Raw genomic sequence first — 17,619 nt, 5'->3', positions numbered from 1 at the left:
CAATACATGCTGGAAAACCACCTAATTGAACCCAGTCAAAGCAGCAGGAGGTCCCCAGGGGTGTTATTGCCTAAACCTGATGGTTCAACTAGACTCTGCATAGACTACAGAAAGGTTAATACAGTAACAAAGACCAACTCCTACCTCATTCCTCGCTTGGAATACTGTATTGACAGAATGGGCAGTGCCTTGCTTCTTACCAAAATAGATTTGTTCAAGGGATACTGGAAAGGTCCTTTAACACCCCGACCTAAAGAAATATTGACCTTTGTCACACCAGACAGTCTTTTCCAATGCCACGTGATGCCATTCGGGTTAAAAATGCCCCAGCAACATTTCAGAGACCAATGAACCAAGTGGTAACCAGTGTTCCTAACTGTGTGGATTACCTTGATGATGTGCTGGTATACAGTGACACTTGGAAGGACCATATGGAACAACTAGAAGTTCTGTTTAGAAACTTACAATTGGCTGATGTAGTAATTTGCCAAAAATGAATTTGCAAAAGCGAGAGTAACCGATCTCCGGCAAAGACAAGTATTGCCAAGAACAGTGAAAGTACAAGCATTGGTGGAGATCCCTACCCCTAAGACTAAGTGAGAAATCATGAGATTTTTTGGGGGGTGTGGTTTGTACCACAAGTTTGTACCAAATTTTAGTACTCTAGCTGCACTGACAGATTTGCTACAAAAAAGAAAACCAAGGTAGTGCGGTCAAGGGAGTGACAAGCATCTTTTGAGAGGCTGAAAGCCATTTTGATTAATGAACCAGTATTGCTGCTCCAAATTTCACTCAGCCCTTCAAGGTAGCGATTGATGCTAGTAACCTGGGGGTCGGTGCAGTCCTGTTACAAGATGATAAATCAGGTATAGAAAGGCCAGAAGGATACTTTTCCAAAAATTTAAATCAACATCAAAAAAGATATTCAACAGTGAAAAAAGAAACCCGAGGTTTATTATTGGCTCTTAAGCATTTTGAGGTCTATGTCCGCCATGACTTGAGAGAGACACTGGTATATAGTGATCATAACCCACTAGCCTTTGTCTCAAAATTCAAATACCAGAATGCCAGACCATTCCGATGGAGTTTACTATTGCAACCTTATCACTTAAAGATTACCCACATTGCCGGCAAAAATAATGTAGTTGTGGATGCTTTATCTAGAATCTAACTTTGCTTTGAGTTATCTGAGTGCAAAGATGGTACAAAGCAGAACTGTATCAACTACAGGTAAAGAATGAATGAGTATGAGTGTGAAAATGAGTTTTAAACTTTTTTCATCTTTTTTCCCACACTTTGTAATTAAACGCATTGAAAAATGACGTTTCATTCCTCCAAGGGTGGAGGTGTTATGAGTGCTTCCTTTTTTTGTACATTTTCTTTTGAGGACTTGGGTTTTAAAACTGAAAAGGATTCCATAGATGCTGAAACTTTGTGTTTTTTTTTTAAGAGGTCATCAGCAGGTCTTTTGGTCTGAGCTTGGTTTGAAAACAAACAATTATTGGAAGAATCAAGGAGTGCTAACAACAAGCCCTTACTGGAAGGCATTTGTCTTCAGATAATTACCCAGCAGGGGATTTTTTTGACTTGGGGAAAAATTATTACAAAGAAGTGACAGGTCAAGATTTATAGGGGTCAGGAGGCTTGAATCTTGTGACATTGTTTTTGGTTTCGCTTTGGACAGTGAGTTGGTGATATGGACAGTGTTAAAAAGACAGTTGGCGAAAACTTGCCAAGAGAGCAAACCCCAACTCAGCTTGTGCCATCTCTTTGAAAGAAAACCTGCCAACTTTTTTGTCTCTTTAAGAAGGATAGGACTGGTCCTCAGGTTGAAGTCTTAAATTGGGGGAAGGCTAATTTCGATGGCATCAGACAGGAACTCTCAAAAGTTGAATGGGAGAGGCTGTTTACAGGTAAAGGGACATCTGGCAAGTGGGAGGTTTTTAAAAGTGAGATAGGAAGAGTTCAGGGCCGGCATGTTCCTATTAGATGGAAGGGCAAGGCTGGCAAGTTTAGGGAACCTTGGTTGACGAGGGATATTGAAGGTCTGGTCAGGACAAAGAAGGAGGCATATGTCAGGTATAGGCAGCTGGGATCAAGCGAGTCCCTCGAGGAGTATAGGGGATGTAGGAGTACACTTAAGAAGGAAATTAGGAGGGCGAAAAGGGGCCACGAGATTTCCCTGGCAGATAAGATAAAGGAGAATCCTAAAAGATTTTTTCAGTATATTAAGAGTAAAAGGGTAGCTAGGGAGAGAGTAGGTCCCCTTAAGGATCAGTGTGGCAATCTATGTATGGAGCCACGGGAAATAGGCGAGGTCTTAAATGAATATTTCTCGTCAGTATTTACCGTGGAGAAGGTCATGGAAGCTAGTGAGTTCAAGGGACGGAACAGCGATATCCTGGAGCATATCAACATTACAAAGGAGGAGGTGTTGGAGGTTTTGAAGCGCATTAAAGTGGATAAATCCCCAGGGCCTGACCAGGTGTATCCTAGGTTGCTATGGGAAGCAAGGGAGGAGATTGCTGGGGCCCTGGTAGAGATTTTTGTATCATCGTTAGCCACAGGTGAGGTACTAGAAGACTGGAGGATAGCTAATGCTGTGCCTTTATTTAAGAAGGGCAGCAGGGATAAGCCAGGGAATTACAGGCCGGTGAGCCTTACATCAGTGGTGGGAAAGTTATTGGAAGGGATTCTGAGAGACAGGATTTATATGCATTTGGAAAGGCATGGTCTGATTAGGGATAGTCAGCATGGCTTTGTGCGTGGGAAATCATGTCTCACAAATTTGTTTGAGTTTTTTGAGGAGGTGACCAAGAGGATTGATGAGGGTTTCGAACACATGGGATCCAGGGTGAGCTAGCAAATTGGATACAAAATTGGCTTGGTGATAGGAGGCAGAGGGTGGTAGTGGAGGGTTGTTTTTCAGATTGGAAGCCGGTGACCAGTGGTGTGCCGCAGGGATTGGTGCTGGGCCCTCTGTTGTTTGTCATATATATTAATGACTTGGATGTGAATATAGGGGGCATGATTAGTAAGTTTGCAGATGACACCAAAATTGGTGGTATAGTGGACAGTGAAGAAGGTTGTCTCAGGTTACAACAGGATATAGATCAACTGGGAAAGTGGACAAGGGATCGACAAATGGAATTTAACGCAGAGAAGTGTGAAGTGATGCATTTTGGGAAGTTAAACCAGGGCAGGACATATACAGTGAATGGCAGGGCCCTGGGGAGTGTTGTTGAGCAGAGAGACCTTGGGGTGCAAGTACATAGTTCCCTGAAAGTGGCAACACAGGTAGACAGGGTGGTGAAGAAGGCATATGGCATGCTTGCCTTCATTGGCCGAGGCATTGAGTACAAAAGTTGGGACGTCATGTTACAGTTGTACATAACGTTGATTAGGCCGCATTTGGAGTACTGTGTGCAGTTCTGGTCGCTGCACTACAGGAAAGATGTGATTAAGCTAGAGAGGGTGCAGAAAAGATTCACAAAGATGTTGCCTGGTTTGGAGGGCTTGAGTTATAAAGAGAGATTGGATAGGCTGGGTCTGTTTTCCCTGGAGCGAAAGAGGCTGAGACGGGACATGATAGTAAACCCCCAACATCGTGACTGCACCCTTCTTATGTCCTTTTGATGGTAGGATGATAGGATGCCAAAGATTGCATTCAGCATTGATCTGTGCAAAGTTAGAATAACTTCTCTCAGCTGAGTATTACCAGCACTTTTTGGTTTTATCTCAGATTTCCATCATCTGCAGTATTTTGCTTTTATTCTTTCAGCTTATAATCCTCAAGATCTGGTATCTGATTAATTTTGTTAACAGGTTTTCATTGCCTGAAGGTTTTCAACGATTGATCAATAATCCCAAACAAATCTGTTTCCTCCTTCACCATTGCAAATAGGATGCATCACGTACAGGTGCTTGCCATTTCCAATGCCAATATGCATTATTATACAAATATACCTACACTAAAATCCATCAACCATTTCTTAGTCCATCTGTTTAATTGGTTCAAATATTTTTGAAAGTTGTCCTTTCCCTTATATTTACATCCTGGCCTACAGCTTGGTATTATCAGCATTTTTTTAATATCATATACAATCTTCTTCAAGTCACTTACAAATAGTGTTAACAACAAACCACTACAAAACCCCATTAGTCACCAGTCCTCAAACAGAGATGTTTCCATTTATCTCCACATTCAGCTTTCCTATTGTCAATCTAGTCTTCAATTCAGTTGACTAACGTTAATAATTCTGTCACCACCAACTTTCTTTTTTTTCGATGCTTCAGATGTGAAACTTTATCAAATGTCTTCTGAAACACCAAGTAAAATATACCTGCTGCAAAGTACTTACCTACAAATCTTGCTACTTCCTCAAAAAAACTGGGCAATCCTGAAGTCAGTCTTGTTCACTCCCAATTGACAGACTCAACACCATTGATAGAAAGCTGAGGGTAGGTGACTTATCAGTCCACTCAGTTGTGGAATGGAAAAAAGTGTGGAGAAGCTTATAGGAGAAAGGGAATTATTTTAAATCAGGAGACAAACAATAACTTGATACAGAAATTGCATTATTCTCCAATGTATATATACTTAGCACTCAATTTGTACCTACGGAGTAGGATAAGGCAACAAAAGAAAGCTTATGTCATATGACAAGAGCTCAATACAGTCGAAAGCCTAGAGGAGTATAGGAGTCAATGAAGGGGAAAATCTGGTCAAGTGTATAACATGTGGCTGATACACTACGGACTGCTTTGTGCTTCTGTTGAAGTTGAATATCAGCCCCAATGTCTTTGAAAACCAATTGAAACCTGGCAGCTTTCAAGCCAACTAGCAATAAATAAACTCTCATTTCCCTCTAGAAGCTGGAGAATTGTGTTTTTAAATCACTGATTATAGTAACAGTGGATAACTTTGAATGCAACAGTGCTGCAAATTGTCAGAAGTTTTTTTTCCGTCAGCTGGGGACTAAAGGAAGAGATGCTTCAGGTACAGGATAGGTACATTCCAACAAGGGTGAAAGGTAAGGGAGCCAATAACAGGGCTCCTTGGATGACATGAGAGTTAGAGATTATGTTCAAACAAAAATGGAGGGTATATGATGCATATCAGGTGAATTCTTCAAGTGAGAACCAGGCCATATACAATAAATTGAGAGGGGAGGTGAAGTGGAAACTAAGACTAGCAAAGAGAAAATATAAGAATAGAATCGCAATCAACATAAAAGGGAACCCAAAGGTCTTCTACTGGCATGTAAATAGTAAGTGAGTAGTGAGAGGTAGAGTGGGGCCTACTGGAGACAAAGAGGGTAATGTATCCATAGAGGCACAGGGCAAGGCTAATATATTTAATGAGTGCTTTGTATCAGCGTTCACGAAGGAAATGGAATCTGAGAAAATATCGGTAGAAATGGAGAGAATAGAAGCAGTGGATAGGGTAAAAATTGAGAGGGGTGAGGTACTAAAAAGGCTGGCTATGCTTCAGATAGATAAGTCACCTGGTCTGGATGGCTTGCATCCCATTTGCTAAAGGAAGTGGGGATGGAGATAGTGGAAGGACTTGCCATAATATTCCATTCTTCCTGGGTATGGGGGAGGTGCCAGAGATTTGAGAGTAGCAAATGTGACACCCTTATTCAAGAAAGGGTGTGAGGACATTCCTAGCAACTACAGGCCAATTAGTTCATCAGTGGTGGGTAATGTTTTAGAAACAATAATCATGGAAAAAATCAACAGACACATGGAGAGGTTTGAGTTAATCAAGGATCGCCAGCATAGATTTTTAAAAGACAGATCATGCTTGACTAATATAATTGAATTTTTTGATGAAGTAACAGAGAAGATTGATGAAGGGAATGCGGTGGATGTTGTTTTCATGGATTTTAAGAAAACGTTAGATAAGCTGCTACATAGAGGGCTGGCTAACAAAATTGACACTCGTGGAGTAGCAGGGCCAGTGTCTAATAGGATAAAAAAAATTGGCTTAAGGACAGAAAACAGTGTGTCGTAGTAAATAGTTGTTTTTCAGACTGGAGGATGGTAGAAAGTGGTGTTCCCCAAGGGTCAGTGCTGGGACCACTGCTTTTTTTGCTATATATAATTGACTTGGGCCTTGGAATACAGAGTAGAATCTCAAAATTTGCCAATGACTCCAAACTTGAAGGTGTGGCAAACAGTAAGGATGATATGTACTGCCTGTAACATGACAGAGATAGGCCAACAGAATGGGCAGACATGTGGCAGATGGAATTTAATACTGACAAGTGCAAGGTGTTGCATTTTGGCAGAAGGAATAGGGAAATGCAATATATACGTAATGGCACAGTTCTAAAGAGTGTACAGGAAGAGAGGGACCTGGGGGTGCATGTGCACTGATCTTTGAAGGTGGCAGGACATATTGAGTTGTTAGTAAAGCATATGGGATCTTGGGCTTCGTAAGTTAAGGCATTGAGTACAAAAGCAGGGAACTTATGCTGAGCCTTTATAAAGCTCTGGTTAGGCCCCAACTGGAGTATTGTGTCCAGTTCTGGTAACCACACTTTAGGAAGGATGTGAGGGTCCTTGAGAGGGTGCAAAGTGTAGTATAAGGGTCTGACAGGGTTAATGTGAGAGAGTGAAAGAATACCTCCCACCATGATGATGTAAGAGATCATATGACAGCCTCGCGAACAGATAAAGCGTGGCTTTTGGAGGAGTCACACAGGCTGGTGTGGAGTGTAAATAGTTGTAATGAATAAAGATTAATGTTTAAGTACTACAAGGTAAGAATCTCTCTAGCTAGATTAGATAAGGTGGCAGCATACAGAACCAACATATAACATGGTGATCAGCGGTGGGATACTACACCCAGAAGAAGAAAAATTTGAAGCAACTAGCTGAAAAGACCTGACCTGGAGAGAAGTGACAAAAAACTGCAGATCTTGAGAAGAGGCTGAGACAATCTCCATAGAACAGAAGTGTGGTTGTCTGCCAATCAATTCCATTGATCGGGTGAGTTAGAGTTCCGATGGTCGAGGAATCGCATGAAAAGCCTTTGAAGGGCTTAAAGTAATTTTCTGAATGCATCGGGCTAGAGAAAAGAAAATGGGGTAAAATCCAATCCTTCGCTTGGGCTGAACGTTAGGATGAAGAGCAGGAACCCCCGAAAAGCACGCGAACCAGCAAAAGGCATGGGAACCCCCCAGAATACAGCAGGGACACTCCATTAAGGCAGCCAAGCCTGAAGAAGAAAAACAAATAAACTGGAGTTCTCAAGGAAAGGGAAAAATCCTGGAACAGTCTATTAAAACAGCAGGGAACATTCAAACAGCTGTGCCAACTCCATTAAGGCAAGCTGAATAAACAAAGTGAAATTCTCAGGCAAAGGGGAAAACCCTAAAATAACCTATTAAAAACAGCAGGGGACACTCGACAGCACCCGTGACACTCCATTAAAGCAAGCCTTGAAAAAAGGAGTTTCTTAAAGGGGAACACTCTAAAAAATATTCTATACAATAAAGAAACATGGATCAAAAATTGGGAATGCCAGAGAGTTTCCAAAGTCAAGAGGGACCCAATCAGATTTAAAACTGGATATTATGGAGAAAAAGGTTTCTCAGATACAGAATTGCATCTAAGTTAGACAGCCACTTTGAAGCAGAGCAAATGAATACACTGTTGTATTCCATTAGGGCTACAGCAGATGATGTTATTGCCAGACAAGCTCTTAATGAGGCATCTGCCAAATTCAACAAAGTTTTAAAAGCTTTTGATTCTTATTACAACTTGCAAAGTAATAAGATTTTAGAAAGAGCAAGATTAACCAAAAAGGTCCAGAAACTGGGTGAAACAGTCAGTGCTTTTATCAATGACCTTTACAGACTAGCTGAAGGATGTGAGTATGGAGATCTTAAAGCAGAATTGATAAGAGATCATATTGTTGTGGGTATTGCTGATGAATCCCTATCAGATTTATTGCAGTCTAAAGAAGACCTCATTCTGATAAAGCTATTCAGCTGGTGAGCCAAGCTGAGGTCCCGAGAGAACAACAGAGCAATCCTACGAGATGAAGAAAGAACTTGTTTCAAAAAACCTCCTGCAACAGCTCCGTTCCTTCACCAGAGGACTGAAAAAGAGGTACCGGAAAAATGGTATACTGGGGAGGGAAGAAGCGAAAGATGCCATTAAACCCTGCCAGCAATACGGCGCCAAAAGTACCCACTGGCGTGAACAATGTCCTACAAATAGAGCAGAATGCTATTACTGTAGAAAAATAGGGCATTCAGTAAAATGTGCCAAAATAACATCTCGACTACCTAAAGCTCTTAAGGAAAAGCAGTTAAGAATAGAGTGGTTAAAGAAGTTAAACAACCTCCTGCAGCAAAGCAATTTGAAACACTTTCTTGGAGAGATCAGTGATCCAAATCAGGCATTTTGGTCTACAGACATATCTGTTGATGGACATATTTCTAATTTCAAACTTGACACTGGAGCAAGTGTAATGGTCTTATCAGACAAAAAGCTGTGGCTATCCACACACTTTGTGCAACCAACAGAAACTCAGTTACATGACCCAGGAGGGGTTGAACTTGAAGTAAAGGGGAAGATACTGGCATCACTTCAGTACAGGGGAAAGCAGATATGCGAAATGCTGTATATCATAAGAAATCAGGATTTTTCACTCTTAAGTAGAAGAGTTTGTATCGATCTTCGTCTCATAGAGAAAGTAGAAGTAGTTAAACAACAAGAATCCAGGAGTCACTTTCAAGAGGAATTCCCAAAATTGTTCACAGGTCTAGGGAGACAGAGCTGAGACAGAGGGAGAGCCTCCCACCTTGACCTGAGCATTGCAGAGAGTCCGGACTCTGCCAGAGAGCCCACCCAACAGGGAGAGAACCCGTGCAACACAGTACAGCCTGCCGTGTGGCTCAAAGCGTGCCAGAGCGAGAAAGAGAAATGGAGGAAGTTCCTACAGGAGTTCCACACAGACAGAAAATTTGGGAAGAAGCAAGTCCAAATTCGTCAGGCGCAGAGGCAAGATGAAGAATGCATCTATGTCCTCCAATATTGTGAGCAAGGTTGGCCACAACAGAGTCCCAAGGGTAGGAAAATGAAAATCTTCTTCAAACACAGAAAACACTTTACCATGGTGGACGATTTGATGATTTGCTGGTACATGACAAGAGATTGGTGATTCCCGAGCTACTTCGAGTAAATACCTTGGAGAAAATACACCAGGGTCATATGAGCATAACTAAATGTAGAGCATGGGCTCAGGCATACGTGTGGTGGCCAAGAATCTCGAAGGATATCGAAGAACTGATGTTGAATTGCGACGTATGTGAAGTTCACAGACAGGATCAGAAAGAGCCTCTAATTTCGACCGAGGGTGGGCATAAATGGGGCTTTTTCAAGTTGGCAGGCAGTGACTAGTGGGCTGCCGCAAGGATCAGTGCTGGGGTCTCAGCTATTTACAATCTATATCAATGACTTGGATGAAGAGACAGAGAGTAATGTATCTAAGTTTGCTGATGATACAAAGCTTGGTGGAAAGGTAATCTGCAGACAGGATGTAGAGAGGCTGCAAAGAGATATAGACAGGTTAAGTGAGTGGGCAACAAGATGGCAAATGGAGTATAATGTGGGAAGTGGGAAGTTGCTCACTTTGGTCGCGAAAATAGAAAAGCAGAATATTTTTTAAAAGGTGTGAAACTGGTAAGTGTTGATCTTCAGAGAGACTTAGAGGGGTACTCGGCCAAGGAACGTACAAAGTTAACATGCAGGTGCAGCAGGCTATTAGGAAGGCAAATGGCATGTTGGCCTTTGTTGCAAGGGGATTGGAATACAGGAATAAAGAAGTCTTACTAAAATTGTACAGGGCTTTGGTGAGACCGCACCTGGAATACTGTGTGCAGTTTTTGTCTCCACATTTAAGAAAGGATATACATGCACTGGAGGCAGTGCAGTGAAGATTTACTAAATTGGTCCCTGAGATGAGGGGGTTGACCTATGATGAGAGGCTGAGTAAATTGGGTCTATATTCTCTGCAGTTTAGAAGAATGAGTGGTCATCTAATTGAGACATACAAGATTCTGAAAGGCCTTGATAGGGTAGAAGCTGAGAGATTGTTCCCACTGGTCAGGGAATCTAGAACACGGGACAAAGTCTCAGGATAAAGGGCCAATTATTCTGAGATGAGGAGAAATTACTATACTCAAAAGGGTTGTGAATCTTTGGATACTCCATCGTTGAATACATTTAAGGCTGGGATAGATAGATTTTTGGTCTCGCAGGGAATCAAGTGATATGGGGAGTGGGTAGGAAAGTGGAATTGAAGCCCAAGAGCAGCCATGATCATATTGAATGGCGGAGCAGGCTCGATGGGCCATATGGTTTATTTCTGCTCCTATTTCTTGTGTTCTTGGGTTTTTGTGTTCTTGTGATCCAATTCTCAATTAGACCATGGGAACAGTTGGTGATGGATGGACGATCCTATCTGATTATTGACACGCCAATGTGCTTTGTTGGATGATAGTTTTCTTTAAACCACTGACTGGAGATCTGAATTTATATTTTTTAAATAAATTTAAAAAGGGACAGATAGAAGATGATTTTGCTAGCAGCTTAAGGTGGCCACCTAATTTGAAACACTGTATCATATGTGGCAAGGCCTGTGAGGTGGAGTTGAAATGTCTGCTCATACAGCGAGAACCAAGATCCAAAAGATTTAAGGGAACTACATGTTCTTTTTAGCAAGTAGAAATACACCGCCAACTACCATGCTTGAATCACTAGCTGACTGTCATATGACAATTCCCCCCCACCCCCACCCCACTATCTGTGGTTTTAAGCTGGTGTTTCTCTGTAGCAGGTTGAGAAGCATTTGGACTCTGACATGTGCAGACCCAAATGGGAGTCCCCCGAAGCTTGCAAGCTTCGAACTCTGCCTGCTGACTGACCACATCTACATACTCTGGCTACAATCAGAAACCCCTTTGGAGGAAATCATCTGCATCGCTGTTTCCAAGAGACCCACTGAACCAGTCATCAAATTCTTCAAATTAAAAGCTTCAGGACCACTGAATTCATCAAGAAGCCAGCGGAATCACCAAATGTCACAGACTGTATACCCCTTTTTCCCATGGACTCTAACTCAACCAATCTACCCTTCCCCATTCTGTCACCTATTTGTGTATGTGAACCTCTAGTGTGTGTGTGTGTAAGTTGGAGCACAGTTTATTATTTTACTTAGTTCAGTTTAAGTACAATAAAGTTAATTTCTTTCTTTGTCAAACGCAAGAAAACCTGTCCGATTGGTTCTTGTTATGATCACTGCAAATAAGTAAACAAACAGCTACTGAATTGGCCAGTCCATCCACTTTAAGAAAGAATTAAACCTGTTGTGGTCAAACAAGGAGGGAAAAGAAGGAAACCGTTCGACTCCTCCTCACCTAGTTGATTGCTTCTCAAGATGGATCGAGGTTAAATGGATGTACACAACAACAACTGAATCAGTCATTAGAGTTTTACAGGAAGTTTTCGCAACACATGGTATATCCGATCAAATAGTATCCGATAATGGACCACAATTTGCAAACGATTACTTCATGCAATTTACAGAAAAATGTGGATTTGTTCATCTAACAAGTTCTTCTAGGTATCCATGATCAAATTTGGGCGGCACAGTGGTGCAGTGGTTAGCACCGCAGCCTCACAGCTCCAGGGACCTGGGTTTGATTCTGGGGACTGCCTGTGCGGAGTTTGCAAGTTCTCCCTGTGACCGCATGGGTTTTCACCGGGGGCTCTGGTTTCCTCCCACAGCCAAAGACTTGCAGGTGATAGGTAAATTGGCTGTTGTAAATTGCCCCTAGTATAGGTAGGTGGTAGGGAATATGGGGTTACTGTAGGGTTAGTATAAACGGGTGGTTGTTGGTTGGCACAGACTCGGTGGGCCGAAGGGCCTGTTTCAGTGCTGTATCTCTAAATAAATAAATGGAGAAGCTGAGTGAGCAGTCAGAACCATTAAAGCTATGCTGAAGAAAAATCAAGATTTCCAATTAACATTTCTGACCTACAGAACTATTCCATTATTATGTGAATTAGCACCATTTGAACTCTTAATGGGAAAAAACATCTAACGCAACTTCCAATTCTACCCAAGAAATTACTTCCAGGGTTACAAAGCAAGGCTTATCAGAGAGTACAAAATAATGAAAAGTCTTATCAAAAGAAACAAGCCCATAACTACAATAATAAATACCGTAACAGAAACCTACCAAAGTTGTCAGAAGGGCAAAAGGTATGGGTACAAGACTAAAACAGAGAAGGATCGATTCTCCAGAAAGAGGAGAATCAACAGTAGTCTTATTTACTAAGAACTCCAGAAGGTACTATAAGAAGAAATAGAAGTAATCTTATTCCTTGACAGCAAAGACGGAAATCAGTCATACATTTAGACAAATCAGATGTTGCATCGGAAATTCAGAAAGCACAAAATACTACAAACCTTAATAAAGGTTGTCCAAGACACAAGAGATCAGAGAAAGAGTACCAAGCTTCCACATCTGACGACAAGCTGATCAGGGAGAGTTGTGAAGACTCCTGACAGATTGAATCTATGAAGTCAGAGACTGTGGGGTAGGGGGTGGGGGGGGGGAGGTGATGGGATAGTAAGTAAATAAAAAAGTGAATGTATGTAAATATTTGTTTGGATAAGACTTGTAGATGTAGTATGAGGGTCTGAAAGGATTAATGTAAAGAATACCTCCCACCACGATGATGTAAGAGATCATGTAACAGAGACTTGAGAACAGATACAGCGTGGCTTTTGGAGGAGTCACATAGGCTAGTGTGGAGTGTAAATAGTTGTAATGCAATAATGATTAATGTTTAATAACTACACATTAAGAATCTCTCTGGCTAGACTAAATAAGGTGGCAGCATACAGAACCAACATATAACACAGAGGATATTTGCCAGAATGGTTCCCGGGATGGAGGATTTTAGTTCCAAGATTAGGTTGGCAAAGCTAGGTTTGTTCTCCTTAGAACAAAGGAGATTGAGGGGAGATTTCATAGAAACATACAAGATTATGACAGGCTTTGATAAGTTAGACAAGGAAAAACTGTTCCCATGAACTAATGGTACAAGGATTAGAGAACACAGATTAAAGGTTTTGGGCAAGAGATGCAGGGGGAATGTGAAGAAGAACTTTTTTTACTCAGTAGGTGGTAATGACCTGGAACTTGCTGCCAACAAGAGTGGTGAAAGCAGAGACAATCAATGACTTCAAGAGGAAGTTGGATGACCACCTGAGAGAAATAGACTTGAAGGGCTGCGGGGGCCAAGCAGGGGAGAGGGACTGACTGGATAGCTCTATGGAAAACCAGCATGGACTCAGTGAGATGAATGCCTTCCTTCTGTGACGTAAATGACTCTATGACATAAATGACTCTATAAAGAAGGCTAACTGTGAAATAAAAGTATGCTTAACATCATCTATATGTGAGTCATTGCACTATAGCAGGAATTTTTTCCTAAGCCAACATTCATACCTGAACCAATATTATCAAAAAAAGATTAGCTGATCATTCATCTCATTGTTGCTTGTGCGATCTTACTGTGCACAAAATGACTGACTCTGGGACCTAGCAGAAGTAGTTTGGAAAAAAGGTGATTGCAGGATAAAACAGTAGCAGAGTGATGAAGAACATTCAGGAAAGAGATAGTTCAGGTGCAAACTCGGCATATTCCTTTGAAGGAAAAATGTAAAGCATCCAAAGCTCATGCACCCTGGATGACTATTGTAAGATTTAAGGTTTGGAATTCACAGATTACCCAAAACAGGTGGTCGAGAACTCATAAGTAATGTTAAAGTAATTTATTAAGTTTCTTAAGAAGCAACAAGTTAAATATGATGCATAAGCTAAATAGACAGGCAAATATAGGACATGTGACAGATGAGAATGGTTTACTGATTCCAGAGAATGAGCAAATGCAGCCGATCGCTGCAGCTGGAAGTGGCAGCCTCCTGTCTGTTTTCTAACAGCCTCTTTCTTCTCTCTCTGTTTTTTGCCTTTTCCATTTGGCTGAGGTGTTAGGCAGCTTTATTGTCTTCTGCTAGATGAAGGATGCCTTCTGTACCTCTGAGCATCCATTGATATACCTTATTTTTGGGGGCTGGTGGTTCACCCTCTGTTCACCCACTTGTTCAAACCCCTCTAACCAATGACTGCAGGACAGGTACCCAAGGTGTCAGGGTGGTCACCTCCCCCTTGTCCATCACTTTAGTTCATCTTTTAGGTCATCTTTCAGTTTACCTCATTCTAGGGACCATTTATTAGCCTTTATTAGGCACTTGTATAGATAAGAGGGTACACAAGTGTCAGAAGACTCCCTGCTATCAGCCTAGGAATGTCTATAGTGTCTAGTGGGTCCTATATGGACACTCAGGAACAACATACTCCTTGGCCGCTATCTTTGTTTATACCAGTGATGTCCCTGGCTGCTAAGAACTGCTTCTCTACCCCTTTCGAGAGAGAAAAAAAAACCCAGCTTTTCTGCAGGTAGTCTCATACTATGCCTATTATTTCCATAAGAATTCTATGAGTGAGAAGTATCATTTATTAAAGGTTCCATTTCTTACACTATGGAAATAAAATTAAAATAAAACAGAAATATGAGGCTTATGACAAATGTCATGAGCAAGATTCAGTTAATAACCAGGTTTATGGAAAGTACAGGAGAGAATTGAAAAAGTTAATACAGGAGGCAAAGAGAGGTTATGAGAAAAGATTAGCAGACAACATTAAAATGAACCCTAAAACATTTTTATAAACATATAAAGTGAAAGTGGTAGCTAGGGAAAATGTTGGCCTTATTAAGGATATAAAAGGAAATCTTCATGCAGAGGCAGAGGACATGTCTAAAATATTAAATGTGCACTTGGCATCTGTCTCCCTAAAAGAAGGGAATAATGTTAGACTAAAAGAGGAAAGGAAAGTTATTGACAAGATAGTAATAGATAAAGAAGATGTGCTAAAAAGATTAGCATTAATAAAAGTTGGTATGTCGCCTGGCCCAAATAGAATGCATCCTGGATTGCTGAAAGAAGCAAAGGTAGAAATAGCAGAGGCATTAGTCACAATCTTTCAATCCCCATTAGATACAGGAGTAGCATTGAAAGGGCGGCACAGTGGTTAGCACCGCAGCCTCATAGCTCCGGGGACCTGGGTTCGATTCTGGGTACTGCCTGTGTGGAGTTTGCAAGTTCTCCCTGTGGCCATGTGGGTTTTCGCCGGGTGCTCCAGTTTCCTCCCACAGCCAAAGACTTGCAGGTTGATAGGTAAATTGGCTTAGTATAGGTAGCTGGTAGAGGGATGTAGGGGATGTGGTAGGAATGTAGGATTAGTATAAATGGGTGGTTGATGGTCGGCACAGGCTTGGTGGGCCGAAGGGCCTGTTTCAGTGCTGTATCTCTAAACAAATAAATTGGAGGGTTGCTAATGTCATGCCACTATTCAAAAAAGGGGAGAAGGATAAACCAGGAAATTACAGGTCAGCCAGCATAACATTGGTGGTCCCATTATCAGGGAGAACTATACTTTCATTTGGAAAGGCAAGGGTTAATCAAGTAGTTCTGGCATGGATTTGTTCAAGGCATATCATGTCTGACTAACTTAATTGAGTTATTTGACAGGTAACAGAGAAGGTTGATCAAGGTATTTCAGTAAATGTTGTATATAAGGAAATCTGGAAGATATTCAACAAAATGAAACACAGAAGGCTTATGAAGAAAATGGAAGTCCATGGAATTAAGGGGAAAGTGGCAGTGTGGATATGAAATTGACTCAGTGACAGGAAGCAAAGGGTGGTTGGGGATCCATGTTTTTCAGACTCATAGCTGGTGTGCAGTGGTGCTACAGGTTCAGAAATCACTGACTACGCCTCAGCTGGAATATTGTGGGCAATTCTGGACACCACACTTCAGGAAAAATGTAAAGGCCTTAGAAAGGCTACAGAGGAGTTTATCAGAATGTTATTAGAGATCAGAGGCTTCAGTTATGAGGAGAGGTTGGAAAAGTTAGGACTGTTCTCCTTGGAACAGAGAGGTTAAGAGGTGACCTAATAGAGAATTTCAAGATGATAAGAGGTTTTGATAGTGAAAAACTATTCCCTCTGGTGGTTGGGTCAATAACCAAATGTCACGGATTCAAAATAATTGGCAAAAGATCCAGAGGGGAGATGAGGACAAGTGTTTTCAGGAAGAGTTGTTGGAGCTGGAATGCTCGACCTGATAAGGTGGTGGAAGCTGATTCCATAAATAATTTTAGAAGGGAAGTGAACAGGTACTTGAGGATGAGACATTTACAGGGTTACCGACAAAAAGTGGGAGGTGGGACGAAGCACAACTGCTTTTTTTTTAAGAGCCAGCACAGGCGCAATGGGCTAATTGACTTCTTTCTGCGCTGTAAGTTTCTACGACAGAAACAAGAAATGCTGGAATCACTCAGCAGGTCTGGCAGCATCTGTGGAAAGAGAAGCAGAGTTAACGTTTCGGGTCAGTGACCCTTCTTCGGAACTGACAAATATTAGAAAAGTCACAGATTATAAACAAGTGAGGTGGGGGTGGGGCAAGAGATAACAAAGGAGAAGGTGCAGATTGGACCAGGCCACATAGCTGACCAAAAGGTCACGGAGCAAAGGCAAACAATATGTTAATGGTGTGTTGAAAGACAAAGCATTAGTACAGATTAGGTATGAATACACTGAATATTGAACAGCAGCAAGTGCAAACCTGAAGAAAAACAACCTGAAAAAAACAGTGGGTAAGCAAACTGAACAAACTAAGATGAAATGAAATAAATGCAAAAAAAGATTGTAAAAAATGTAAAAAGGAATGTAAAAAAAAAGGAAGAAAAAATAACTAAAAATGAAAGTAAAATGGGGGGCTGTCATGCTCTGAAATTATTGAACTCAATGTTCAGTCCGGCAGGCTGTAGTGTGCCTAATCAGTAGATGAGATGCTGTTCCTCGAGCTTGCGTTGATGTTCACTGGAACACTGCAGCAATCCCAGGACAGAGATGTGAGCATGAGAGCAGGGGGGAGTGTTGAAATGGCAAGCAACCGGAAGCTCAGGGTCCTGCTTGCGGACTGAGCGGAGATGTTCCGCAAAGCGGTCACCCAGTCTACGCTTGGTCTCCCCAATGTAGAGGAGACCACACTGTGAGCAGCGAATACAGTATACTACATTGAAAGAAGTACAAGTAAATCGCTGCTTCACCTGAAAGGAGTGTTTGGGGCCTGGGATAGTGAGGAGAGAGGAGGTAAATGGGCAGGTATTACACCTCCTGCGATTGCAGGGGAAGGTGCCCTGGGACGGGGACGAGGTGGTGGGGGTAATGGAGGAGTGGACCAGGGTGTCGCGGAGGGAACGATCCCTTCGGAATGCTGACAGGGGAAGGGAGGGGAAGATGCGACTGGTAGTGGCATCACGCTGGAGGTGGCGAAAATGGCGGAGAATGATCCTTTGGATATGGAGGCTGGTGGGATGAAAAGTGAGGACAAGGGGAACCCTGTCACGGTTCTGGGAGGGAGGGGAAGGGGTGAGGGTAGAGGTGCGGGGAATGGGT

This window comes from Heterodontus francisci, chromosome 11 (assembly GCF_036365525.1).
Source record: "Heterodontus francisci isolate sHetFra1 chromosome 11, sHetFra1.hap1, whole genome shotgun sequence".
Lineage (NCBI taxonomy): Eukaryota > Metazoa > Chordata > Chondrichthyes > Heterodontiformes > Heterodontidae > Heterodontus > Heterodontus francisci.
The sequence above is the reverse complement of the archived record's forward strand: the minus strand, read 5'-3'. Positions refer to the sequence as shown.